The sequence below is a fragment of the Neodiprion fabricii genome, chromosome 1, assembly GCF_021155785.1.
Source record: "Neodiprion fabricii isolate iyNeoFabr1 chromosome 1, iyNeoFabr1.1, whole genome shotgun sequence".
Taxonomy (NCBI): Eukaryota; Metazoa; Arthropoda; class Insecta; order Hymenoptera; family Diprionidae; genus Neodiprion; species Neodiprion fabricii.
In genome coordinates, this window is record NC_060239.1 from 3381252 (window position 1) to 3408379 (window position 27128).

Below are 27128 nucleotides of genomic sequence, written 5' to 3' on the forward strand. Positions count from 1 at the left end.
AGCTGCAGAAATTTCGGGCATCGTGATTGATTCGTTGGACAATTGAGTCACATTCGTGAAATGACAAATCGACGAAACCTAAATTGTTCTCACACTAACTGAAACTCGCGATATTGCTTCAAACTTTAGGATTTGATAGTAACTTTTACATATTTGTCAATGCAACAAATATCAGCTGCCGAAATTTAATTCAACCCATAGCTGAATTAGAAAATGAACCAAAAAAAAGAAAAATACCAAGTCACATTGTTAATCACAACTGCTAAAATCAACTCGACAAGACTGATATTAATTTTTGAATGTCGAATAATTAAAGCTGCATAAAATAAGGCGTGAATTTATTCAATCTACTGGCTCAGTATGTTCTATTGATTTTCATAACTTCGGTACATCGTCGTTTACGATCGTCATGAAGGATTAATTAAGGGGTAAAAGAAATAAACTTTCCTATTTCATTATTTTATTCAAGCGGTTACAATGCTTTCATTTGATGCGTGTAATTTTTATTAACGACGTATAAAAAATATTGAGTAAAAAATAAAAATAAAATTGAGTAAAGTAAACACTTTGTCTTTAATTTTAATACAGTAATTGATGTATCTTGTTTTTATATATCTACGCTTAAAAGAATATTCACTTGTTTGTACATTGCGCAATCATTGGACGCCTAGATAAAAATAACTAACGAAACAACTCGTTCTTAATTGATAATCGTAAGTCGTGCGTGTACGTAAAAATAGAAATTTATCATGTGATTCTTATAACGATAATAAATTTATTCCTGACACAGCGCCAGCGTTCGAATTGTCAGTGTACGAAAGAAATTCTCTTCCATAGATGGTGGAACGGAATTCGGAGAAAGTCGGTGTACGTTTCTTGCAATCATTAGTCGCGTGGCATGTCATCCGTAAGATACCTGTAGAGACGAGCTTCTGATATCTACAATTCTACAAAAGCCCGGATCTACAGGGTAGATCACGAATGTGCCTATCTTATGCAAGCCATCGTTAATAAACCAGCTTCGTTGTCTCCAGCCGAACCTTTTAGGCGGCAAGAAATCCATCTGAAACATAAAATAACCAGTTACAGTATATTCCCAAGTAAAAACTGTCACTAAATGCTTATAACAGTGAAATTTATATCAGTTTTCATCGCCTTATAATTTTCTTTTCCTTTTCAATCTTATTCAATCGCTTCTAGCCTCCAATCAGATTCTATGAATACCTATTAACAATTGGCAAAGTGCTCGAGACGTGACCTGAGGAATATTTCACGCCATGTAATGTCCTGAGATTTCATTTTCTTCGATCACCGCGGTTAAATTATAGATCACGCAAAAACGATTGACGATTAAATTCAAGGAAAAAAATTTCTATCTCGAAAATTATTGACTAGAAAAATGATCGAGAAAAAATCTTCCGGCTTCTGTACGGAGTATGAATCTCTACCTCATCTAATCCATGCTTCAACGAAGTATTTAGTTTTGCAGTCGAGCCTTGCAGTCACATTCATCAATATTCAATACGAGTTTCGAATTAAATCAAACCACCATTGAAACATTCCAATTGATAGAGAAAGCTGCTCAAAAAAAAAATATCGAGAGCTGCAGTTGCGAAATTATCACATTGAAAAATTTTCATAAATTTATACGTACAAGTACTTCAACGTCGGCATTAATTGCTGTTATTATTTTTGAAAAGTACTCTTGATTGACTCGAATAAGATCCCGAGCTTGAACCAATGAACGCGTACAAACAAACGCAAAAAAGAAAAAACGAAATCAGTGAGGTTGAAATGAAAATATTGCAACAGAATTGCGAATGCGAGCAACTGAGCTCGAGCCTCCAAATCTGAGTCGATGGACTTCTGAAAATTAATACGGAATTAGGCAGGTTTATAAGGGTATAAGTGTCTTTGCGGAAAGCCTCGTGCCAGCTTGGTGGTCGGTCACAATACTCGCTCACCTCAAGAATTTATGTCCAGGCTCGCGTTAGCTTTGAAGATCACGGATCAGTGCTAATGCTTGCCAAAATAGGAAACAGCGTACAATAGCGGCTACACAGCCTTCTTAATATGGTTATAACGGAAGTCACGTCCGACGAACCTCTTCTGTATACCTGACTCGACTACGCTTATTATATCCCTCCTGGAATTGAATAAGCAATATATCTTTCTATCGGTTGGAATGTTTCGTTTCGATTATTGATTGCGACAATGTTTTTTGTTTTTTTTTTTCAGAGTGCTCAAGATCGATAAAAAATACTAAAATAAACAAAAAATAATATGCACGCTCGCGAAATCTATTTCATCTAATGCATCTGATGACTTTTTTTTTCTTTTTTATAAACGTTTACTCTGACGATTCAAATTTTTGCTACACAGAACAAACTTGGAAACGAGAAATAGGGTGCATATTGACGCTCGTAATTTATGTTCATTTCAACGAACTGGATTATATTAAATTCAAAACTCTTGTACGTGGTTGGAAAGGATTCGTGTGACGCTTGTCAAGGGTAATTCAGTTGTACTCTTTTCCTGTTTACTGACCGTAACCGGGGACTGGATTGGAAAATGTGCGTGTATGTATAGTATGTGTACGTATAACAGACACCGGATAGTGAAAACTTTAGAGGAAAGATTTGCGAAAGGTGAAGAAGATGATAAAAACAGAAAAAATTTGTAGGCGAAACCACAAGAAAACCGTGAGTCGATTCAGGTAAACAATAAAAATGCAGCACGTGACGCAGGAATCGTTTAATCGTTGAACAGAAGGCAAGGAACAGTTAAAAATATATCTACAACAAAGATTCGGCGCGTAAAAAAATTTCAAAAAAATAACACAAAATATCAGGTGGGCAACGTCAAGCATGCATGTAAAGGATCGTAGGATGAAGAAACGAATTAAAGTTATCTGCATGTACTTGCGAAACGGATATGCAACAAGCGAGGCGAGACAAACACGGTACAACAGACACAACATTTAACAAACGTGATCCGAGTCGTGCGTTAGGAAGACAAGACACTTATGGCGGTGTATCAGCGTCCAGGATCGAGATCGGCGTCGGCGGGAGTCCGAGGTCCTTGGAGGTCCTGCGGGAAGCGTCGTCTGGTAACTTGTTACTCGGTCGGGAGTGACGGAGGCCAACGCCCCTCTAGCACACCGCGTCGCTGTTCGTCCGGGTCTTCCTCTTTTACCGAAGTAGTGGTAGTGGTTGGTAGTTGGCGGCGTCGACGTCGTCGGCGGCGGTGGCCGTCAGGGCGGTGCGGCTCGTCTCGTCGGGAGTTTTCGGCGGATGCCGCGAAGCGCCGGATGCTGCGATGATTGGACCGTCGTCGACGAGTTTAGAGGGGTAGGGGCGGCATTCGCGGTGTTTCGGGGTGGCTCGATCACCCTCGGGAAACCTCGGCGCCCCGTCGGGGTGCGGATTCCCGTCATCCCGTCATCTCGCGTCTCCCCTCACGCCCTCTCCTCTCTCTCATTCTCTCTCTCGCTCTCTCTCTCTCTTCCCGAAAAACCTCCCCGAGGCGTCCGAGGCCCGGGAAGCTGCCGCGGAGACACCGCGGTCCTCGTCGAGGAATTCCTTATGCGGCGTTCCTGATGCTCCTCCTGCATCTCCTGATGCTGCTGATGGTGTTGATGCCGTTACTCCCCGCCGTCGCAACGACGGATCCCGTTTATTGATCGACGCCCCGGATTCGGTCCACCGACGATTCAGGGGCGGCAAAACCCGAGGGAGACGGCCGGATGACGGGAGTCCTTGCAGAGCTGCTGAGGTCCGGAGTGACGCGAGGTCTCCTCCTCCTCCTCCTCCTCCTCCTCCTTCTCGTCTCCCTCGACAACTTAACTCGATAAATCGACGCCCCGATCCCTCGTGTCCCACCCCCTGACGGGATCCCGTCATCCCGATGTCAGTCCCTGCTTACCAATCACTCACCCCTTTCGATACGCTATACGCCAAATTCTCACCCCGTCAAACCTCCGCGACACACTCGGCCTATATTTCGCGCTACTTCGTCTCCTGTGATCCAATTTTCATCCGGCTATCGCAGACACGATTTTTTCATTCTTTGGTCTTTTATTTACCCTCGTTTTTATTACATCTACTCACCCTCGTCGAATCCGTCGATATTACTCACCTTGTTCTTGCCCGAAGAAGAATAAGTACACGTATGATTGGTCCACTCCATGAAATCTCGGTTAACTTTTTCCACTCGAGTTCAAGTACATCTCATTCACCCGCGGCATTATCGGGGAGGAATCAAGGCACGAACGTCTTTTGGGCTGATTGCTCGCGGCAAGAAACGCGATGTTTGACTGACCGTTTCTATTGTCCCGAGGAATGCTTTTGGAACGAGGAGGAAGGTGGTACGTACGTCCGGCAGCCGTGACTCGAATGATAATTTCTTGCGCCAGCCGATTTCCTTTCTGATTTTACTCCTCGTGCAAGCGACAATGCGGCGACATTAATCCGCTCGTTTCTACCGCACGTACAGCAGGACGGATATACTCGGTATCTGAAACGAGCCGGGTTGTCAGGTGAAACGAAATTACAAATACAGGAGTATGGTACGAGTTGCAGGCAAAAATTTAACCCGTCTTTTTTCCCCTTCGTTTGTGATTTTGTTACATCGTACTTTTATCACGGCTTATTATACCGCCAATGAGAATGATTACAGAGTTTATACGATCGGTATATTTTATACGCTTTGTATGACTGAAATTCGCGCGTTGCGTGAAAAAAAAAATAATAAAGAGTAAAAAGAAGGGTGACTGCGTATCTATAAAATATATAAAACATTATTGGCTTTTCTATATTGAAGAAAGGTGAAATTTTTACGTATGTCGTTGAGTACGTGAAACGAATTTATCGTTTTATAGAAATTTGTGAGATTACAGCGGTCGAAAAAGATAACGGCGAAACGGAAGCGAGACGGTGCAATAAAAGTTAAAACGACGAAAGTAACGTTTATATTGAGATGAGCCCGGTTTTCTGGGGAGAAATTGTGCGAGGGGTTAAAATCCACCCACGCCCCTTGTCGCAGCTTAGCCCGGTACCGGGGAGCCTCGCTTATTCGCCGAGATGATATAAGTATGCGTGTTTTCATGCATTTTCAAAGAGATACCGCGAGTGAAAAACGCTCTCGACTGCAGAATCTCCTTTTCTGATACATTCCAAATCCCAGCTGTATAATGCCGCTCTACCCGAGGACGTAACCCAGTTTCATATTATATCCGAGACGGAGGAGTAAAACTGGCTGCAGGAACGCGCAAGGAGCATAAGCATTGATCCTTGAGGGTCGAGGAGCGTCGAAGCTGGCGCACGCGAAATTTCCCTCCATATTATATTTCGCGGAGGGAACGCCGCTGCTCCGGCTCTTCTGCACCTCGCGTGTTAATCATAATTTATTTAAAAGCCGGCCGCCTCTCACTACGCTTAACCGTTCGTCGTAAGTACAGGTTCACACACCGCTACCTTTCAATCTGCATGCAGGAGCCCTGTTTCCACCTTTTGTATATTTTTCCTATTATACTCCTTTGAATTAACCGCCAAGTTTTGATCTAAATTATTCATCTCGTACGTGAAACGTGTTCTCGAAACTTTTTTTATTTTCCCTTTTGATTAATTGACGCCGTTTTTCATTTTTCCATTTTTTATTTTTTTTTTTTGTTTTCTTTTAATGTAATCGCGACCGGGTTCTCGCTAACGATATTTTTCTCCTCATTCATCGTTGCTTCAAATCTCCTGTCAGAGAGTAAATAGCTGTTCGATGTCACACCTGGACAGAAGTAATTTAAGTTCTCAATCTTTCTGAGCTTTCGTCAATCCCGTATAATTCTTAAAGACTAATATTATACCACTCTTCTCATTGCAATGTCAACAGTTTTAAATTCCAGGTTTTCGCGTGGGCGAAGGGGAGCCGCTGATCAGCTGATCCGTTCATTCATCATCCGCAATCCGAGACGGATGACACGTCCTGGTGGATCGGTACAACTTGTCAGATGCCACGCAGTTTCTCCGCGTCAAGCTCTAACGCCAGCAAACGTCGATCGAGGTCGTGGCGTCCGTTTAATTGCTACACGATTCTGAATATTTTTCGTTAAATTTTCCAGAAATAAAGACTCAACGAAATCAGGAGGGATCGGGACTATCAACGGCAGTGGGAAACGATTCGGTTAGCGAGGACGGGATGGGGGAACGTCTCTGGAGTCCCGCAGGAAGCCGTCGGAATCGAGCTGTTGCAAACATTCGGACAATCTAGGAGGCAGTCTGTAAAGCCCGGTGAAAGACGACTTGATGTCTGTCCCGAGAGAGTTTTTTCAGCGAATGGTTACTCGTTACTCACGGCAATCCGTGCGCCGTCTTTTCCCCGAGACCTGAGGGCTGTCCGTCCGAGATCTTAGCGTCACCGATAAGTTGGCAGCTGATCGATGAGATCGTTATACGGAGGTCCGTGAATCTATTCTTCGAGTATCTTTTATTTCTTCGCAGGAAACATCGGAATAATAATTCTGGACGAGCCTGCAGATTATGGAATTGTCGTTACGTAACGGAAGGATGTGAAAATCTTTTCTCGCTAGACAGATCCATCACGTGATCCACGGTTTCAAACGAAAGGTATGCATTAGGGTGGGTCAAAAAAATCAAGTATTTTTTTTTTGGATTCGACACACGAAAACTAGTTCCTAGCTACCTCTAGAAAGTACTTACCAAATCTAAGCTCTTAATATTAACGGGAAGATTATGCTCATCATAGTTTTCCATTTTCAATTTAGTCTTATATAAAAATGGCCATATCTTATCACCAATAGATTGTTAAATTAGTTGCATCGTCAATATTTATAGGAAATTGACCGCTCTACAAAAATGGTCTCTTATACTTTTTTCATTAATCTAACCATTTAAAAGATATTCAAGGTGAAAGGTTGAAGTATTTTAAGGAAAATAACTTTTAGTTTTGAATTTTGTAACTTACTAAAAAATAATTATTGTCAAATGAGTTTCAGATATTTTCATAGGAAATTGAACGCTCTACAAAAAAGGTTTCTTGTGGTTAATCGATTACTGTAACCATTTAGAAGATATCCGCAGTAGAATCCCAATGCCTGTTGATTTTAATAGTTTTTAAATAATTATTTCCAATTTATCCATTCAATTTATGAATTTTTACAATATTCATGAGAATCTGAGTTTATTTCGAAAGAATGACAGTTTGCAAGTTATGTCTTATCTTTTGTTTGAGAATATATTTCTTTCGAATCAATTTTTTAACGATATTTTCTTTTTATAACTTTTATCACAATTGAGGATCGTAATTTGATATTTTTCAACGGGTTTATTTAAAATGTCATTCAAATTTCTTTTTTCCAAAAAAGTTATAATTGAATATTTTTTGTTTGGGGAATTTGAAGATTTAATTTCGAATGTTGGTAGTTCTGTTACTCATTACTTGTTGAACTAGCGCCATCTGTGGTTTTATGTCATTTCTATGTTTCGTCTTATATTTCTGCATTGCATACTATGCATTACTTGTTGAACTAGCGCCATCTGTGGTTTTATGTCATTTCTATGTTTCGTCTTATCATATAGTCATATGATGTCATATAGAAATGACATAAAACCACAGATGGTCATTTCTATGTTTCGTCTTATCATATAGTCATATGATGTCATATAGAAATGACATAAAACCACAGATGGTCATTTCTATGTTTCGTCTTATCATATAGTCATATGATGTCATATAGAAATGACATAAAACCACAGATGGCGCTAGTTCAACAAGTAATGAGTAACAGAACTACCAACATTCGAAATTAAATCTTCAAATTCCCCAAACAAAAAATATTCAATTATAACTTTTTTGGAAAAAAGAAATTTGAATGACATTTTAAATAAACCCGTTGAAAAATATCAAATTACGATCCTCAATTGTGATAAAAGTTATAAAAAGAAAATATCGTTAAAAAATTGATTCGAAAGAAATATATTCTCAAACAAAAGATAAGACATAACTTGCAAACTGTCATTCTTTCGAAATAAACTCAGATTCTCATGAATATTGTAAAAATTCATAAATTGAATGGATAAATTGGAAATAATTATTTAAAAACTATTAAAATCAACAGGCATTGGGATTCTACTGCGGACATCTTCTAAATGGTTACAGTAATCGATTAACCACAAGAAACCTTTTTTGTAGAGCGTTCAATTTCCTATGAAAATATCTGAAACTCATTTGACAATAATTATTTTTTAGTAAGTTACAAAATTCAAAACTAAAAGTTATTTTCCTTAAAATACTTCAACCTTTCACCTTGAATATCTTTTAAATGGTTAGATTAATGAAAAAAGTATAAGAGACCATTTTTGTAGAGCGGTCAATTTCCTATAAATATTGACGATGCAACTAATTTAACAATCTATTGGTGATAAGATATGGCCATTTTTATATAAGACTAAATTGAAAATGGAAAACTATGATGAGCATAATCTTCCCGTTAATATTAAGAGCTTAGATTTGGTAAGTACTTTCTAGAGGTAGCTAGGAACTAGTTTTCGTGTGTCGAATCCAAAAAAAAAAATACTTGATTTTTTTGACCCACCCTAGTATGCATATAATGGAAGTGTGTATAATGGCGATGATGAAAAAGCGAGCGCAAATATTTTTCGTTTCCCGAACAAATTACCATTCGCTAAGAGCTTTCAACTTCTTTTCTTTTTTTTTTCTTTTCCTTTCTTTCTTTTATCTTCTCTTCTTTTCTTCTCTCGCCGCCGTCAGCGAAGATTCTCACAGAACGGCAGAAGCTCCTCTCGGATTTCCCAACAGAATTCAGCGGACTTTTATCGACTCGAAAGAGCCTCGAGTCGCATGCATACCTACTCGCTCTACCTTGTTCAGAACTATGTGAAATATTGAGAAACTCACAAGTATACGGCAACGAAGAAATATATATTCATTGTTCCCATGGAGAAGTGCCAGAAGAGGAAGAAGCAGAACAGGTAGAAGAATATATAACATGAAGCTCGAATATTGAACCTTTAAACGGTTGTCCCTGACCGTGTAACGCGGTAATATGTATAATCTTCATTGGGGAAAAGATATCAGCGCCTAAATCGGGTACCGAGAATATCAATTCAAATCTTAGACCCGTTAACAATTTCCGGTTGCCCATTAAGACCCGATGCAGAATTAACCGACCAAACAAGGAACTCCGTATTAAATACACCATTTATTAGCATAGGACATCGCTGCCAGTTAGCTACGTTAGTTTTCCACGGCAGGGGCTAGTAATTGGCTTACTTGCATTGTCTTGCTTTCGACCGCGGCCAAATATAAGTGTGTCTATAGGCATGCAACGCTAACGTTACCAGTCTCTCCATGAATATTGCGTATCGATTATAACCGTCTGCAAGTGGTTAATTGAGCACGTCGTTACGGCCGTTGACATATAGGAGTTCATTACGTTTTACGTGTATGACTATCGCAGACAGTGTTATATTGAAATGCGAAAACTGGTACGCATCGCAAGCATTTCGATATCGTAGACCAATAACGAGGCAGGGGATTTCTAGATTTATTAACGAATAAAAATCTGCTGTTTATTATGAAAGAACAAAAATTGACAAGAGTAAAAATTTAGAAAGATTACAAAACAGAAGCGTCAGAATATTAAATTTTCCAAAATGTGAAATTCCGTGTTTACATGACAGTTAGTATTTTGACGATCTTATGTTTCAGCTTTCTGCAATATACTTTGACCATCGCGACATTTTCACTGTTCCACATTTTTACTATCTATGGACATTATAAAATTATAAACTCCTACTTTTTCTGCACTTTGAAGTACGGCAAAAAAGATTTGCCCGGTGGTTTGGAAAATTCTACTCTGTGACCCTTTTTCTCTTTGATCGTTTCACATTAGTATCCCTAGCTGGAAAAAAAACTAGTCGAGTCTGTACGATTGTCAAACTACGTTCGTTTAAATTGACCGCTGGTTTTACTTCTATTGTGTGCTAATTTAATAAACGAGAATTACACCCCGCGTCCCGTTCCTCCTGCAGTAGCAGCACAGTAGTTTCCACAGGTTTTTAATTAAAAAGTACGTTTCAGAGATGCATAAATGGGCGGTACCAGAAACTAACACACAGTGAAAATACATTGGTGCACTAGTGTACGTGATTCCTCTGCCTTTGTGTCAGTTCAGCCACCCCTGCTGCACATGTACACGATTATACATACCCACGTTCCAAGGGGTGTGTGTGTGCGGGTATAACCAGAGAGACGGGGTTGGTAGACGGCATAAAACTTCGAAGGGGGCTGGCAGAAGGGGAGCGATTCCATCTGCCGGCTTGTCATTCAGATTCAACGTATAATATGTAGACTGTATGTATATATAATATATATATCGTATATATATGTACCGATGCGCCACGGATGGTAGTCTCGATCAATACGTTACAATCTATACAAAATGGCTGTTTCGATGTATTATCGTTTTTAATTCAGTATGTCCAACGATGTGTATAATTTTTTTATTCGCTGTTTAGAAATAAACGAATTTTACTATCGGTACGCGAATTTTTTCGTTCGACTATTGCGAATGTTCAGAGAATAGAAAATAATATTAAATTTGAAATTTGAAAAAAACGCGATTGTAGACTTTTTGAATTTGATTTTGAAGACGATTATCGAACGTTCAGCTTTTCAAACTATGAAAAAATCAAATTTACGTCCAAAACCGGTTTAAACTGTGTAGCAATAAATGATGGGTCAAATCGTGAATACCGATATGAATTCGCTACATAGATCCCGGTCTGGTTTAATTATCATGCAAATTGACATTTCGCGCCCATTATTATCACGCAGAGTCGTTAACCTCGGATATAATCTCCAACATAATCTCGAACAATATTCCGATTGAATATAAATTTGCATTTATGATGTTCGAGAATAATTAGACTCCGCTAATGCAATGAAATCAACGAAACAACGCACACGTATAACACGTTCCGCGGTATATGGAAGAAAGGAAGATGCGCTACCCCGATAATTATTCATTATCGTAAAAATAGCCGCTGCAAGGGTGGATATACCGAGGGGTTTATGGCGGGAGGAGAATTAAATGGAACGAGATTTTAGATTGGTTGGCGAACCGCTGCGTGGGAAGCAGACGGGGTGGAAAAACAGGACCTACTGTTCGTGACCCCTGCCAACCAGCGCCATCGTCCACCCTTGCCAAGTCCTTCTCGGTTCATCGAATACTCGATATGCGCCGCCACTTACAGCGCCACCGGGAATTCGCGCTTGAGGAATCTGGATCTGTGAAAGGATCTGTGGAAACAAAGCGAGCGGAGAAAGTAAGAGCAGAAAATAATGAGGAAAAATAAAAAAAAAATTGGACTGGTTGTGTCAAATTTTGCATTCTTGTTTTATTCAAACTAGTCGAAACAATTTTTTTTTAAAAGTGTTCTGTAGTTTTATATTCGTGTAATTTTAGTCACCAAAAGAGCAACTTGTGTTTTTTTTTTTAATGACTGATCAGTGTATCGTAAGTAATTAAAGATCGACAAAGTAAGAAACAAATTGGGATCAAGGGGGATGAAATAATAAGATTAGGTGTAGTTTTATCTTGAAACAAATGTAAAAAAATAGCTCGCGTGCATTGATCACAACATTGAGCTTGATCAAACGCCGATCGTCCGTCTAAGATTTTCTAAATTTCTTTCTCATCCCTCGAATGATTTTTTACAATTCGTATAAGCCGCGATTTTCCACCCCCGTGAATCGTGACGTCGTTATACCACAGTAACGATTTCCCATCGGTCTGTCACTCGCTTCAAGTTAGCGCCGGATCCTCGAAGTCTCGTCAAAATTTCAACCCAGAGCGTGTAAAAAAGTTTCACGTTTTTTCCGACAGTTTTGAAGTCCGAGAGTTTCGCCAACCTCGCAAAATCGTTCGACATCGCACATCCATCACCGAGGAATAATAATACAAAATAGTTCACTGATCAAGTCGCACGCACTCGCGAATCGTCGTTGCGAATGTTTCGCACGTTTACCGTAAAACTCGGTGGACGGAAATTAGATCTGAAAACACTTGAAACTGGACGGCGATTTTCTTCCTCAACGCGGTGGGCGCGACTGCCTGGCTGGCAGGCCACAGCACAACTAACGCGGGAATCCTGCAATAAAGGGGATCATTTTGAATCCGTGTCAAGTGTACGAAATTTATAGCTTCCCCTCTCTTTCCCCGTACTCCTGAGGGCCTTTCCAAAGTTCCACCCCCCCCCCCCCCCCCCCCCAGATCCTGCAACCCACCCCTCTTCTCGTCCTGCAGAATGGGGCGCCGCTAACACCCGACGATTAATTCCACATCCGGTTATGCTGGACTCGCAAAAATCCCGTCCGATGTTATCCCGTTGCAATGATGCAACGCGAACAGAGCAGCAAATCGAGCCGAGAAGATCCATCGTTACGCATTTGTAACATACCTACTTTCAATATCCCGAATTTTTATAACACGTCATTTGTTCACTTTGACTTATTCCTTATTTTTACCTGAGTTTAAAATCCGGAGGTTTCAGCTTCTCCAACCTTCTTCGCCAAAGACAGCGTAGTCCGGAGAACTCCAGGTGATGCTGCCGGTCCGCTGTTCGACCGGGTTCTGTCGCTGGTCCGTACCGAGGGGTAGAGCACCAGGGGAAAGTGATTTATGACTTCGGAGAGCCCAGGTATAGCCGGCTCTCTCATTCACAGCAACTGGTGTATCCGATCCCCGAATACCGGGGTGCGACTTCTCGCGTTCGTCTACCAGTTGGCGCATTTACGCCTCTCGCTGCAGACCGCAGACTCAAACGCACTTTTTGATCGCCTACCGGATCGCCGAGGACAACGATTTGGTGCCGAACAACCTTTCGCGGAATGGAGCATACAGTGGATTGGTGATTATAAATGTTTTATTCGCATTACAATATCGACCATTTACGAAATTCGATTCGAAAAGTTTTTGTATCAGCTTTGTACAGTTGGTAATTATAATTGTATTATGGAATTGAAAAGATGTATGAAACTCTGATGTGAAAGTTTGAATGATTCTTAATGGCAGGACTTGGAGATTCGTAAGATTTTATTACCAACCGAGATCATTATTTTGAAAGTCTTACTACCAACTAGTACTAAAGAAAAACTTATATTCTACTAATATATCCATGCCATATGCGGCACGTATTACGTCCGATGCAGTCGTCAGGCTTGCAGCTCACATCGGTGTGAAAGTTTTCGAATAACGGAACCAGGTTGTGCATATGCGTGTCAAATCGTTCAGCGGAAGGGCGAGGATATCGCATGTGGCAGAATTACAGTTAAAAAACGTGTTCCAAAACCACGTCCAAGGAAAAAATGAAGGTAGATGAAAGGGAAAGCCGAATGGGACAAGCAAAATTCAAAATGTCGTGTAAAATCGTTGGAAACAATTTTTTACTGATCGAACTGATTTCCCAAGACTGATCGGGTTGGTAAAACGGGGCTGCTGTTATCGCTTCGTCGATTTCGACGCGTCGCGAGCTGGGATATCTGGTTCGGATATGCAGACCGTTCTCCTTCGTAGGTAACGGAGGATGATCCTGCGGCAGAGTTTCAAGGAACCTAACGTGAACCGACGGGGACAGAAAGAGCGAGCAGAATCCGTTCCTCGCGTTGACGGAAGCGCATATAATCTTATCGCGGGCGAGATGAAATCTTTTGCAAATCAGTTTTTAAGCACCAATATTTTACACCACTTTTCTCGATTTCAGCCCTCCTTGCCAATATCGCAGTCAGAAATTTCGCGACGCGTCAAAGTTACGGTCGAGGACCAGGAAGGAAGCGAGTATAATGAAGAAACGCGGTAAAGGAGGAAGACACGGAAGAGGAAAAGGGACCGGGCACCACTAGCCACCCCCGAGGATCATCAATCACCGGGACCGAGACAATCCGAGACAATCGATGTGCGCGCCCGACCAACGAACAGCTGTCGCCTCGCCGGTTCGACCGATTCCACGTCGTCCACGTTTCGGGGTGGGTGTACACCATCCCCCGATTGTAAACATGTGCCAAAAATTGGAAAACGGCAACAAGAAAGAAGAAAAATACAAAAAACTGGAAACTAGAAACGGTAAACGCTTAAGCTTTGCCGATTTTCATGAGCATGTGAATTTCAGGGTGATTTTTTGAAAAAATATCAACGATTTTGAGCTTTTCCTACGACTTTTTCTACGACACCTTGAGGAGTGTGCACGTCGACGGGCAGGAGGAGATGCGTTTGTATCGAGGCATCGCGTCTCGTCGCGTCGCATCGCATCGCATCGTATCATATCATATCGTATCATATCATATGTCGCATCGCGCGGCGACGGCAGCGGGGGGAAAAATATGGTGGTAGGGTAAAGGCGGGAGGGGGGAGGGGGGAAGATCCCGTATATTGCCCGCTACGTTTCATAAATAACTTTCATATTGCGAAAAAATACAATTTCAATATTACGTACGATGGGCATGCCAATATTGCATAGACGGCGTGATAGATAGACGCGGCGTTATTGTCCTTTATAAAAACATAACCATTTGTTTTAGAAATTCATATTTTATACCTGGATGTGTGTGCGCGCATGCGTGCGCGTGTGTTTGCGAATCCATATGTTGCATGGATTTTTTTCAATTTCTTTACATCAATATTCTTCCCGGGCAAAGTGTTTCGTGAAAATATCTTCACGAAAATTCGATCGAATTTTCGTTAGTGCGAATTTTAAAAAACTGATTTTTTACTTCACAGAGTTCTTGGTGGACAATTCATCGAAATTTCTGGGAGCGAGATGTATTTTTATTTTTTTTTGAAGACAGAAAAAAAAAAATGAAGAAAAAATGAAGAGTCAGTTTTCTGCAATGCGGGAGAAAAAGGAAGACGGAAAGCGGTTTGACGCTGAAACGAGGAAACGGAGATGTGCAGCGACAGAAATTAAGATATGGCTTCGCTCTCCGTCCGGAATTATATTAATAATCGCGGAGGGCGTTATCTCCTTTCTTCGACGCAACTATGGCCGCGTCCCACATTGCTTAATTAAATTTCTCAGGATTTTATATTACACCTGTGACGGTTCACGGATGCGGGAATATTGTGCGAAAGTCGAGTGAAACGATCCCGTATATTAAACGTGATTTAAAATAGCAAGTGGTAGAAGATATTTGGCGAGGATTGAAGCTCAAAGCTGCAGACCGAGATTCAAACTGAGAAGACTTTTGGGACTGCACGGGATCGCACCAAGTGTCGATAAGTTCGGGATCGCTGACGTGGAGTCGGTAACTGAGGCCAGTTACGTTACCAACTGCTAAAATTATTCTTCTCGTCGTCACTGAACCATCGGTAAGTCTCCTCCAACACTTTACCGCATAATGTTATATCGCCAATTTTTAATGCATCGTTGAACAGGATTCTGGATAAGATTCATGATTAAGATATCTATTTTATGATTCGTGGAAATTGTTCATTGTTATTGCGGCCAGGTTCGACCAATCAGTCATTTATGCGATGGAATCGAAAGTTCCGTTATCGATTCACAGCCTCGTAATATCGACGAAGGTGGAAAAATTTAGAATCATCGGTCATTTATTGGTTTGGCCATGTGATAGGGAATTTATTTTTTGCATTCGTTTACCGCTTGACTCTTTACACTCTGTTTTCAACGTAAGTTTTTCTATGATTTCTTTTTGAGTTTTGACAGTGTTGAATGTCGGTAAAGAAGATCTCGCATTGACCGCTGTACGTATCGTGAAATTGGTAGATTTATACAATTCACCTGTCTATGAACGATCAGTAATACCCATCTATTTCATCGAGAAAGCGAATGAATTTGATCGAAATAAGAAATAATTGAGACAATACATTTCATAAATTTAGTCGCTAATTTATAGGCATTTAGTATCGCACGACAAAATCTAAGTGAGATTTGTCAAGCAAAAAAATTATAAAATAAATAAATAAATCAACGAAGGAATCATTAACGATAAAAATACAATTAAAAACGAGCTTCCTGAAAAAGGAATATTCAATACCTGTAACACATTCGAAATTGTTAAACATTGGTTCCGGGGAATTCGGTTGATCCATGGGGGATTTGTTTCACTTTCTAAAATTTTAGCCCGCGGAAAACCGATCCTATTAAAACATAAGTTGGCTGGGATTAAAGGGACACAGGGGGCCACTTATTTATGCATTTCGCGCGGAGGACGGCCTTGTGCGGGGGATCCGAGGGTGGAGAACCAACCACCGCCATATTTCGATCGATCCGTGTGCGCCACGTGCTGCCGCGAGTGAGTGACGTGCAAAAAATATATTCCAGGGAAAGTACGGGGCCCGAATTTCATTTAGTTCTTCACTTTTACCCCAACGTTCCGCGAAAAAGAGAGAGAGAAAAAAAAAAAAAAAAAAAAATTACCAAATTTTTAGCTACACTCTAGCCTGTCGCTTTTTTCAATCGATGCGATCACGTACCCGACGAATTGGGTATTTAGGCAGACAATTTTTCAGTTGTCCCAAAATTTGACGTCGATAAAAATTGTCTATTCGAATTAAAACTGAATTTCACAAGTTCAATTATAATGTTATACAGATGATTCGACTGAAACTGGGTTTGTTTCAATCGACAAATACTTATCAACGTATAGTTGTTTTGAAGATATTTACCAAGAAATTTTTTCCAAGTTTTGTTAATTATGAAAAAGTCGGCAGCTTGTAGGTGAATATGAAATACAATTCCCTCCGACCGAGCAACTTATAGATTAAAAGGTTTCCGAAGCTGTCGATCTGTATTTTGACGGAATGCAACGCGTACGTGTATGTATACTGTACTGTACATGGATTAGTATGAAACGTTGGAAAACTAACGATCTTTTAATACCTGGTAAAAACCAATATACGTTTCACGTACAATCGGTTGCGTGTATTTCGCCTGCAGTATACATAAACGCCCCTTATCAAATTGAATTCAAATAACTAATCGAATTTATAATTTTCCTTCCCGATCACGTAACACGGATCGTACTCAGAGTTACCGGACGACGACCGATCAACTCGCCGCTCGATTTCGATCCTCTTCTCGTTTCGACGAACCCTCGAATAAAACGGGGCGAAATCTGTAACATTAGCAAAGTTTTCAGCGAATCCGCGCGTCATTCGGGCAATATTTATACGCCAGTCGAAACAATTCCGTGATTGACACGTCGGTGTAATACGATTATCAATGAAGGCGTAGACGCGACTTATAGTCAAAAGTGGCGAAGCGAGGACGGGGTTTGTCACCCTTGTCTCTCTCTCCCCAACCGGCGTGAGAAGCCAGCCATCTTGAATGATGTATGGCGTCGGTTAGGAGGTCGACTGCGCAGCCATCACTCAACGCTCAGCCACACGTATATAGCCCAACGATGGGAATTCTCTTGTACAACGGTGAAGCCACGTCTTCGTCCTAACCGCGGAAATGCCCCGGTTTTCACGCCTTCTTCTCAACAATCTTATCGCGCGATTAGCAGAGTTGCGCGACAGAAAAGAAAACTGCGCAAAATTTATTGAAGTGTCGAAAAACTTGACGTTTGGGAAGAAAATCTTTAAAAACATTGTTTAACAAATTTTTAGGGAATCTCTCTTTATCGCGTGAAATGAATTCGTTGATTCTTCTTAACAAACGTGAAGTTTTTGAAAATTTTATCATTATTTTGAAAATCTGGCTTCGAAATTTTGTAAAGGCTGTATTTACGAAACTTTTTGCTGCTATTATCTCGGAATTGATTTTAATCACTTGCGATTTATTACATTGTCCCTAAGTACCGTATTGAAGTGTTTGAATTATGATTAGGTACGTCATAAATCATCGACACGGCAATTAATATTTATTCGTTATTTTTTAAACAGACCTCGAGATGTTATTATTGTTACATTTCATGGACATTTAAGCTGATTCTTCAATATCTCCGGAGTCAGTAGAACATCCTTTTGGCGAAGTTTATACTTTGAATTAAAGTTGTTTGAATAACGCACTACAAATAAAATTCATGAATTTTAAGGACATATCGAATGATAGCTTGGAATAATTTTAACGATGAAGTACCGTCCCTAATTTTTTCATTTGACTACCGTTGTCTTCAGATACAGTTAACAACGAGTGTGTAGTTCGGTTATTTTCATAGATCTCAATGTACGATAGATTTCTTTTGCTCAGAAATGAACGGTATATTATTCATTTTGTTATTATTAGTGATAAATGAATCCAGGTTATGTAAAAATTCGATTCACGATATTTAAAATCTGCGCCATATCATCGGATCTAGGACGCAACATTTGTAACCTATACACCGTAGGTGTTTATCATAAAAAATCTTTTCGAAACAGTCGGCAACGTCTACTTTTCAACATATCGTTGGAAAGATCATTATTCCAAAAACCATTATCTCGTGTTTGGTCAAGGCTTACGCATTTTATGAGATAACTGTGACAGCATTTCCAATTTTCAAAAAATTCCTCTTCGCGTTTTCGCTCGGTAATCAGGTAGGATATTCAAAGTTGGGATACACTTAATTTCTATTAACAACCAGTCCAAATTTCAATTACAGATAAGACCTTTGGGTTGATCAAAGAACCACTTAAATGCGGTTACGTTCTTACAGCATCGATCTAGTTAACATTTTTTAGTGAAAAATTGAAAATCGAATTTCGGTAAATTCAATTTTTAGTCTTCTCCATCAACAGCTCGAGTATTTTACTTTCTCAAAATTAAATTCTCTCCGCCTCTCTCGCCTATCGAATGCCGTATACACAAAGGAAGAAAATTGTTGGTTCTGTCGACGGTATCGCTTTAATATCTGACGGTGTACGTCAATGACAGAGACTTGTAATCAATAACCATACATTATACGCATACGCATTGCTCGCGGTTCGGCACGCATATATCCGTACGCATCCCCTCTCGGAGGGCCAGAACATCGAGCAAACCCCGAACCATTATATTTAATATGCAATACTCCATTTACCCCATTGAATACTCCCGACCCAGTAAATCCACTCAACGACGACCCAAATTCCGCGACACTCGGCCTCTGTAATACTCGTAGAATAGCAAGGATCGAATCGTCGCGATGGACAGGCGGGCGAATTTCGACAAAAAAAAACAAAAAAACAAAAAAATAAAAAAAAAAAAAAATATCGTCGCATCGTTACTTTCGGAAACTTATTCGTCTCGTAGGAAAAACGTTCTCTCCCCTCTCCAGGGCCGGTGTGTGTGTGCATTATAGACACCGGCGTTGAGCTTAAATTATACGGACGATTGCAATTAATTAGTCTTAATAAAAATTATACGAGGAATCGCAATTACAAACGACCACCACCTACCCCTGAGGGATCCTGAGGGAGGAGCGAGGACCGCCTGAGAGCCGCGAGGAGGCGAACGTCGGGTTTGGGGATGAGAAGGAGGAGGATGAGGAAGAGGAAGAAGAGGAAGGGGAGGAGGAGGACCTGCAGGGCTGCTGTGGTGCGGAAGAAAAGAGAGCCAGCCATCGCCGTACGCCGCACCGCGCCGCAATCCCGGGGGCCGCTTTAAATGAGTCAGCGTTTTTATGCCCGCGATGTTGTCAAAGTGCAAACAGCGCCCGATGATATATCATCCCCGGCGCCCCCTGGCCGACCCGGACCTGCGGAGAACCAGGATTCACCCGCGTGCCGCGACCCTAGGAACCCCCGTTTACATGACGCAGATATAATAATAAAACATCTCGCGGTACAAGCGATAATATCTCCATTCGCCGGATCTTCCTCCCCCGTTCCCCGCTCAGAGGATTTCTCTTGGAAGACTCGGAACCTGCACTCGAAAACGGTTTCTTGACGCTCAGTTTCGCGGTTTTATTAAACCTCCGCAAATCGGTGATCCTGCGCTGAGAAAAATTTCATTTGTTGTAGTAACTAGAAAAATTTAGTAAAACAGGTATCGTTAAAAATACTGTTCGAATGTTGTTGGAATTACGAAAAACGAGGTACGCGTAACTATTTTCCGCTATCGTCGATCATTTTTTTGGTAATTGTAACGCAAAATCAGTTTGCGAGGCTTAATCTACTTTTTTAGTTCGATAAAGCTTTAACGTCAATTTGTCGCTACGCAAGGATTGAATTTTCCCAACAGTTACAAGACAGTATAGTAACAGTGATCGTAATGAGAAAGAATAGTAACGGATACTAGACTTTATGGCAACAGTTACAAATCTGATATTCATTTTCTACCTAGAACTATATTTTTCGATTGTGGTAAAAAATGAAATAGTTAAGGACTGAGCGGTAACCGGAACTAAGAGTATTATAAGAAGGAAATGGGGTAAAAACAATTTTTTTACTTTTTTTTTCTACATTAGCGAGGGAAATGTCAAAATTTTATTTGAAATTCAAAAACTATTAAATACCTTTCTTTGGGCACAAGATTGAGAATTTGACTTACTGTCGTAAAAAATTTGCAAAACAGTACCTCTAACAGTTATCAACGATGCTTTCACTCATCTTCGTGTGAACGGTGAATTATTTTATTTTCCATTTTATTTACATTTTCTCTCTAAAGCGTATGAACAACACCAAAAAAAAAAAATCCAAAGATAAAAATAGTGGAATGCCTGATGGTCGGCGGGCATAACAAAAGTTGATCTAATCTATGCTCATGCGACATTAATAGGTTGGACAAAGTTTTTTCTCGACATAAAGTAGAAGAGCGGCCTTGTGTTTCTTAAAAGCTTATCATCGTTGCACACTGCAGTGCTAGTCAGATAATGGATAAGTACCTGAGGACACGATGTTTTAACCAAATTCATTTTTCGCGTCTAAACGCGCGTTCTTCGATAACGAGACTAGGAAAATGAGAATTCACCAAAGCGGAGGCTACATTTGTTTTTCAAATATGTCCCGCTCGTAAATCAGTTGTTTATTTTAAACCACGTCTTTTTTCCTTTGCTGATCATTGTCGAAGTCCGCAGAGTAACTGAAAATCCGAAACCCTGGAAACGTCTTTTTTCACGCTATTAACAAGCGTTTCTAAGCTGCGGCCCGGAAAGAATCTTCAATTTCATGCCAATAAACCAAACTCATTGAATATTCCTTGCGTTTGGAATTAGCTCGGACCACAAGCCAGCAATGGACTCCCAACGGGGGTTTCCCAACCTTCAAGTCCAGCCACCCCATCCCGACACGCCCCAGCCACGTTATTATACATATATATCTTCCTCTTTCTCCGACTTCCCGATCCTCTTCTTCTAACTCACTAAACGGACTCGACGACTTACTGAAGAGAATCTTACCTCTCAGGGCATACAAACTTTTCGTGTCTTGATTAAACTGGTCGCGAAATTTTTCCACAAATCAGTTTTCAACGGGAAAAAAATAAATTCGCATTTGTTCTCGTCGTCGACCTACTGAACATCTTTTTTTTTTATTTCCGTTATTTCAATTGCACCGTGAATTTAAATTTCTGAATATGTACAGTTATTGCACTTTTCGTTTGTAAAAATTAAAACAAAATAAAACCAAAATTTTTCATGTACTTTTGTACAAGAAATTACTCAATTCAAAAATACTGTTCAAGACAGAAACAAAAATTATCGTAATACTAGCAATTAAGAGACGAACTGATACCCTCAAAATTCATTCATCGATCATTCCGAGTTAACCGTTGCAACAAATTGAAATATCTTCGTTACGCGTAGAGAGAAAGATCTGACAAACCAATTAGTATATATTAAAACCAATAACTGATTGTAAATTTTGCGAATAATGGTGTAGCAAAAAAATTTCACCGAAGGTATACAGTACAGGTATAGGTATAAGTGGGAATGAAAAATACTCGATGCCACGTATTTAAACGGCTTCGGCCGAATCGTTTTTACGACTATTTTGCCATCACGATCCTTAACCCCGCTTATCTCTTATCGCGAAAAGTCTGCCGGCGAACGAAAGATTTTTGGATAATTAGAGATCGGCACAAGGGTTTGCAAGCGATATATTTGACAAATAGCGACGTGCCGCGCGACACTGCGACGCCTGGGCGAAGGGCTTAACGTGTTTCAGACCCACGGTAAGTCAGCAAGCCGAGTGATCTTTCGGAAGGACGACACGTTCGGGGCTGGGGAAAGTGGGATGGGGAGTGCGTCGGTATCTTCAAATGTCCGGGAAACCTAGTTTCCAATTATCTAGTTCCTGTTAGCACGCGTCAGTAATGGGCGCCCAATAGAAAATATTATTAGGCCCGAGTGGGTAGCTCATTTACCGCACTCCTAATACCGCATATCCTCGAGTCCTTCGTCGATAATCAGCCTCATTTAGGCCGTTGTCCCGAGTTCAGTTTATTACCAGGATCTAAATATAAGTATTCTGGGCGCGAGCCTCTTTCGACTATTGTTCTTTTTCCACGTCACCCAGGCTGCAATAAACAAGTCAAGTGCACCGGAAACGATACGTTCGGCACCCTGGCGCCGAAGAAATTTGTCGTTTGGAATTTTTCTATTCCCTCTCCTTTTTACACCGTTGAAAAATATGTTAAACTTACAACAAATTCAAAGTGCAAAGTCGTGTGACATTACAAATTAGGTACGTGAAATGATCGTTCGTAACCTTGTATAGCTACATTCGAACTCAAGCATCAATTTTCATACATTGATGCAAAATTTGATACACAAGATATGGTAATCAAATGTTGCTGAGAAATTTTCCGCTCATGCACTGTAATGACACATTTTTTACTGAAAATTATAATATTTGTATATTAACGTATTCGTAACGAACAGAGCATTGAAAGTACGATATAGAACATTTAATTTTGAAAACCGAGTTAAAAACTCGTTGAAGAACTTTGCAAACACGTGACGTAATAATACTGATAACCATACAATATTCGTCCGTGGTGGGAACATGTATCGCAAACAGTCTCGGGGAAATTTTTTGCCCTAATAAATTGTTTGTTAACACTGCTAAAAACGTTCGTCAATTTGCTGCACATTTACTACACAAAAATCTAGTAAAAGTAGAAATTTGGTGTTCGAAAGTGAATTAATCAGTATTCTCATTAAATTTGCAATCAATTTTTTCAATTTTCCTTCTTGCTTTGAAAAACACGAAAGCGTAATTTGAATTTATTTAATTGTTGTGGTACATTTGTTGTATTTGTAAATTTACTATACTTTTACTGTACCGCATTTGGAATTTACTAAACATGCAGCTGGAATTACCAGACCGATGAGCAAAGAAATTCGATTAGAGTCTGTTAAAATTAAAATTGTATTGTGGCAACAGGAATCTATGTATAATACATGTCTATTAATTTTGCTGTACAATTAGTCTGATTTCCGATTTCCTAAAACTGAATTCTAAAGTATTGAACATACTATATATGAAAAGTTTCTTTACAGTCTTTGTAAATTACGGAACTTTCTTTTGAATCCACTCATCTTGTGCAGGTACAAATTTTCATACGTAATCCATAACAGTTTCAGATTTAAGCAATGCCCAAAAAATTACCCTGTAAATTGTGAAATTAGTGATCAAATCTTAAATTTATGACAACTACACCGTAAATTTACTAACATTTATTTTGAATAGGAATTTTGAACATATCTTATTCATAAGCGTTCATTCAAGCGTAATACGAATCAAATAAAGTCGTGATTACCAAGTTCACGATATTTATCGCACTGATGTTTGGTAATTTTACTAAACAGTACTATAGATTACTGATCACACAATTGCTAATGGTCAAAATGCTTATCACATGTATAGTAAATTCACAATACCGAACCTGAATAATGCTCCCTGTACATTTTTAGTGAATTTACAACAGTAATTTTCAACAGTGAAAATGAATCCGTGGAAAAATGTATGGTATGGTCTCCGAGAATAACAAGACAAATTGACATAAAGTTTCACAACAATTGAAACCAATTCGGCAATGAAGTAAATTTAATACACTACCTTAACTTGATATTCAACATTTGTATTAATTTTCATATACTTGCAGCTTGAAATTCCTTTGCATACATGTGATTGACATAACAATATTATATTACTACACGGTGAATTTATTATCAAAGCACGCTCCTTTAATTGTCAATATCGTGTTTGAATTTTCACAGACTGTACTTCCAACAAATGTGTATTACATTTCATACAGATTTTTATAACAGTGTACTTGTTATAATGCATTGCGTGGCACTGAATATGTAAGCTTATCGAACTAGGTAATTTCATATCTGATGTCCATCCACCACATCTCTTCGCCCTCATTCCTTTCATCTCAACACCATATCGTCAGGTTTTTCTTCTCAAGCCAAACGCTGAAATTATCTTGCAGTACGTACAGATTCATTCCAATTCCCTTTTCGAGAGTACAGAGATGATGTTTCGACTTTTTCCCTCGCCTCGTATCGCAGATTTCTTACCAAATTTTTCGATTTATTCATAAATTTTTTTTTTTACCGCACGCACATGCGGGCATAAATGTATTTCTCAAGTGGCGAAGACAAGTTGGCTGGCTTTATGCTATACAAGCCGCAACGTTTTCGACGACAGCCGACCGATTTTGTATTCAGCAAAGTTCTATTATAAGATTGCTAACTTTTTTCCAGCGCTGGTCGGGAGCGCGAGCTGATCGTGGACCCTGAGTATAAGGAAAGTACGGAGCGTCGAGGGTTGGGTGGGGGGCGGAAAGGGGCGAAAGGGAGGGGGAGGGGTGGGCAGGGGAGGAGGCAAGAGGAGAAAGGATGACGCGAAACGTCAACCTTATACCGACGTCAAGTCGACGGAGGGGTGGAACGGCGGGGTACAAGCGGCATTCAACCCTGAAAGCCAAAATAACTTCCTAAACTTTAACCTCCAGAGTGTAAAAGTGGATGCCTCGCTTCTATCTGGCTTGAACAATCTTTGCTATACCGCGAAAACTCCACCGCGGCGGCGGCGGTGGTGGAGGATGAGGAGGAGGTCGAACGATAAAAACACGTCATATCCGCGAAAAGCCCGGGTCTCGGTCTCTCCGTTTCGTTCCGGGGAACCTAACCGATTCCGGCAGGGTCCTCATGATCTGCGGTGCCCTCAGGACGACCCGGGATCCACCTTATACCGAGCAAGAAATCAACCCGAGACGCGGGGTTTCCTTTGGGATTTTCCTATCTTTGCTGGTATACGTTGCGAATGACTCGCCTCATCATCCCTCTTTGTTGACCCCTATCTGCGACGAACGGCAAAGAGTTGCCTAATCGGTCTAGTCGGGTGTTCGAGCCTTCGAACGACTCTGCATCGTCAGATGCTTTGACTAATCCGAGTTGCGCGCAAGTCGTCCACCTTTCAAATCCCAAAGTCGCTGTGAGTTTTAGGGAACTGCAGTTCAGATCGTCGTTAAATTTTCTCGCAAAGTTGGTTTCAGCCGCTTTGTTTGAACGAATTCGGCTATACCGTGTACGGGAAATTTCAATGCAAGAAGAAATTTCACTAATCTGTGCACAAAAGGTATACCGGAAAAGTCAGGTTCGCGGCTACGATCTTACATTGATAAGATCCCGTAAGCCCTCGTCAAACTGTAGCGGACTTCGGAGAATTATGCTACGGAACATTTGCATTATAAAGCCGGAAGTGAACGAATGACGCAACAGTATTTCGTTGACCGAAGTTAACTGGACAATTTGAGAGTAGGTACGATTCGGTTCTCATCATCACGCCTTTTCACTTCATTCTTCGCCTCGGGTGAGAACCAAAGCACGTATATAATCGTGCATTCGTTTCTACGTAGATATACTCGGTCTTGGAACATCGGTTCAACGCAGAGGTAAAAACGTATGTTCTCGATTAAGCGTCGTTTCAAAACAAATTATCAAACTTTCGTAGAACAGGGAATACCGCGCCTTGGGAACTTGTCAGAAAATTCTTCATGCTGGATTTTTTCGGTAAATCTACAACGAATGAAAACAAAAACAAAAAATCCCTTCCCATTTTCTTCTCGCCCATTACTTTTCCGTATCAAATCTTTGCCGGAACTCAATGGGATTCTTAAAACGTCGGCGAACGTTTATGTTTTATCGCAGATTACGTAACGTGTGAATAGGCGGTGAAAGAGGGGGTGGGGGGGGGGGGGGGGGGGGGGGGGGGGGGGATCAGGGATACTTGCGGTTGGGAAAAGCGTTTGACGGCGCTGAGGCGCGGCGGGGTTTTCGGTATAACCGTGTAACATATGCTTTTATCTAAATTAAACAGTGCTCACCCGATTTTCATTTCCTGGCTTGAAGCCGCTGATGTTATCCGCGTGGTTAAAGCGGGCGTCTCTCTTACCGGCAGAGCGAGGGAAGCTGTGCCCCGCACTTATGCCGGAGGTCTGGGAACACCGCGTCCTATCCTATCCTGTCCTATCCTATCCTATCCTATCCTATCCTCCCCATCCCCGCATCCCGTCCTATCCTATCTCCCTGTATACCAATCCCTTCACCCCCGCGCCACGGCTGTCGTCTGCCTCCCCCCCCCCCCCCCCCCCCCCTCCACACCCCTCCATACCCCTCGTCCTGTCTCCTTCTCTCACCCTCACCCTCGCGCCGCGAAAGCCCCGTCAAACTTCCAGATTATATAATACAAAAGCGGAGAGATACAGTTCTCCATTTCCATCGTCAACCGAGAACGCGGGCAACTGCGGGAGAACGATCGAAAACGGGGGAAGGTAAGAACTCGACGTTCGACGCGGTTCCGTCAAACTTCTAATTGGCGTGGAACCGATATTTCTCGATGCGGCCAAAACGCCGGGGATGAAGAGTAAATTATTTCGCATTTCTACCGAGAATGTTAACGACGGTGTTAAACGCCAAGGATTCTCGGGTTGTCTTTAATGTTTTACTACGCACAATCCAGCCATATGTCGACCTTGCCGGAAGTTGGATTATCACCCCGATACACGTTCTACAAACAAGAATTCCAAAGAAGGCATTAATTCGCAAAAGACGATCGGTATTGGCCGGCTAGATGCAGCGCAACTTGGCTCGTAGATAATCCGATCTGAATATTAATTTTTGAAAAAAATTTTACGCTAAAGGTGAACCTGAAAGTAATCCGC

General features: G+C 40.8%; 1 long non-coding RNA gene across 1 annotated transcript; it reads left to right on the forward strand.

Moving 5' to 3' along the window:
- The first annotated feature begins 12641 nt into the window (after nucleotides 1-12641).
- On the forward strand, nucleotides 12642-14875 carry LOC124179394. The gene is made up of 3 exons (XR_006870024.1): nucleotides 12642-12944; nucleotides 13797-14058; nucleotides 14810-14875. It is a non-coding gene; the product is annotated as an uncharacterized LOC124179394 (long non-coding RNA).
- The last annotated feature ends 12253 nt before the right edge of the window (nucleotides 14876-27128 follow it).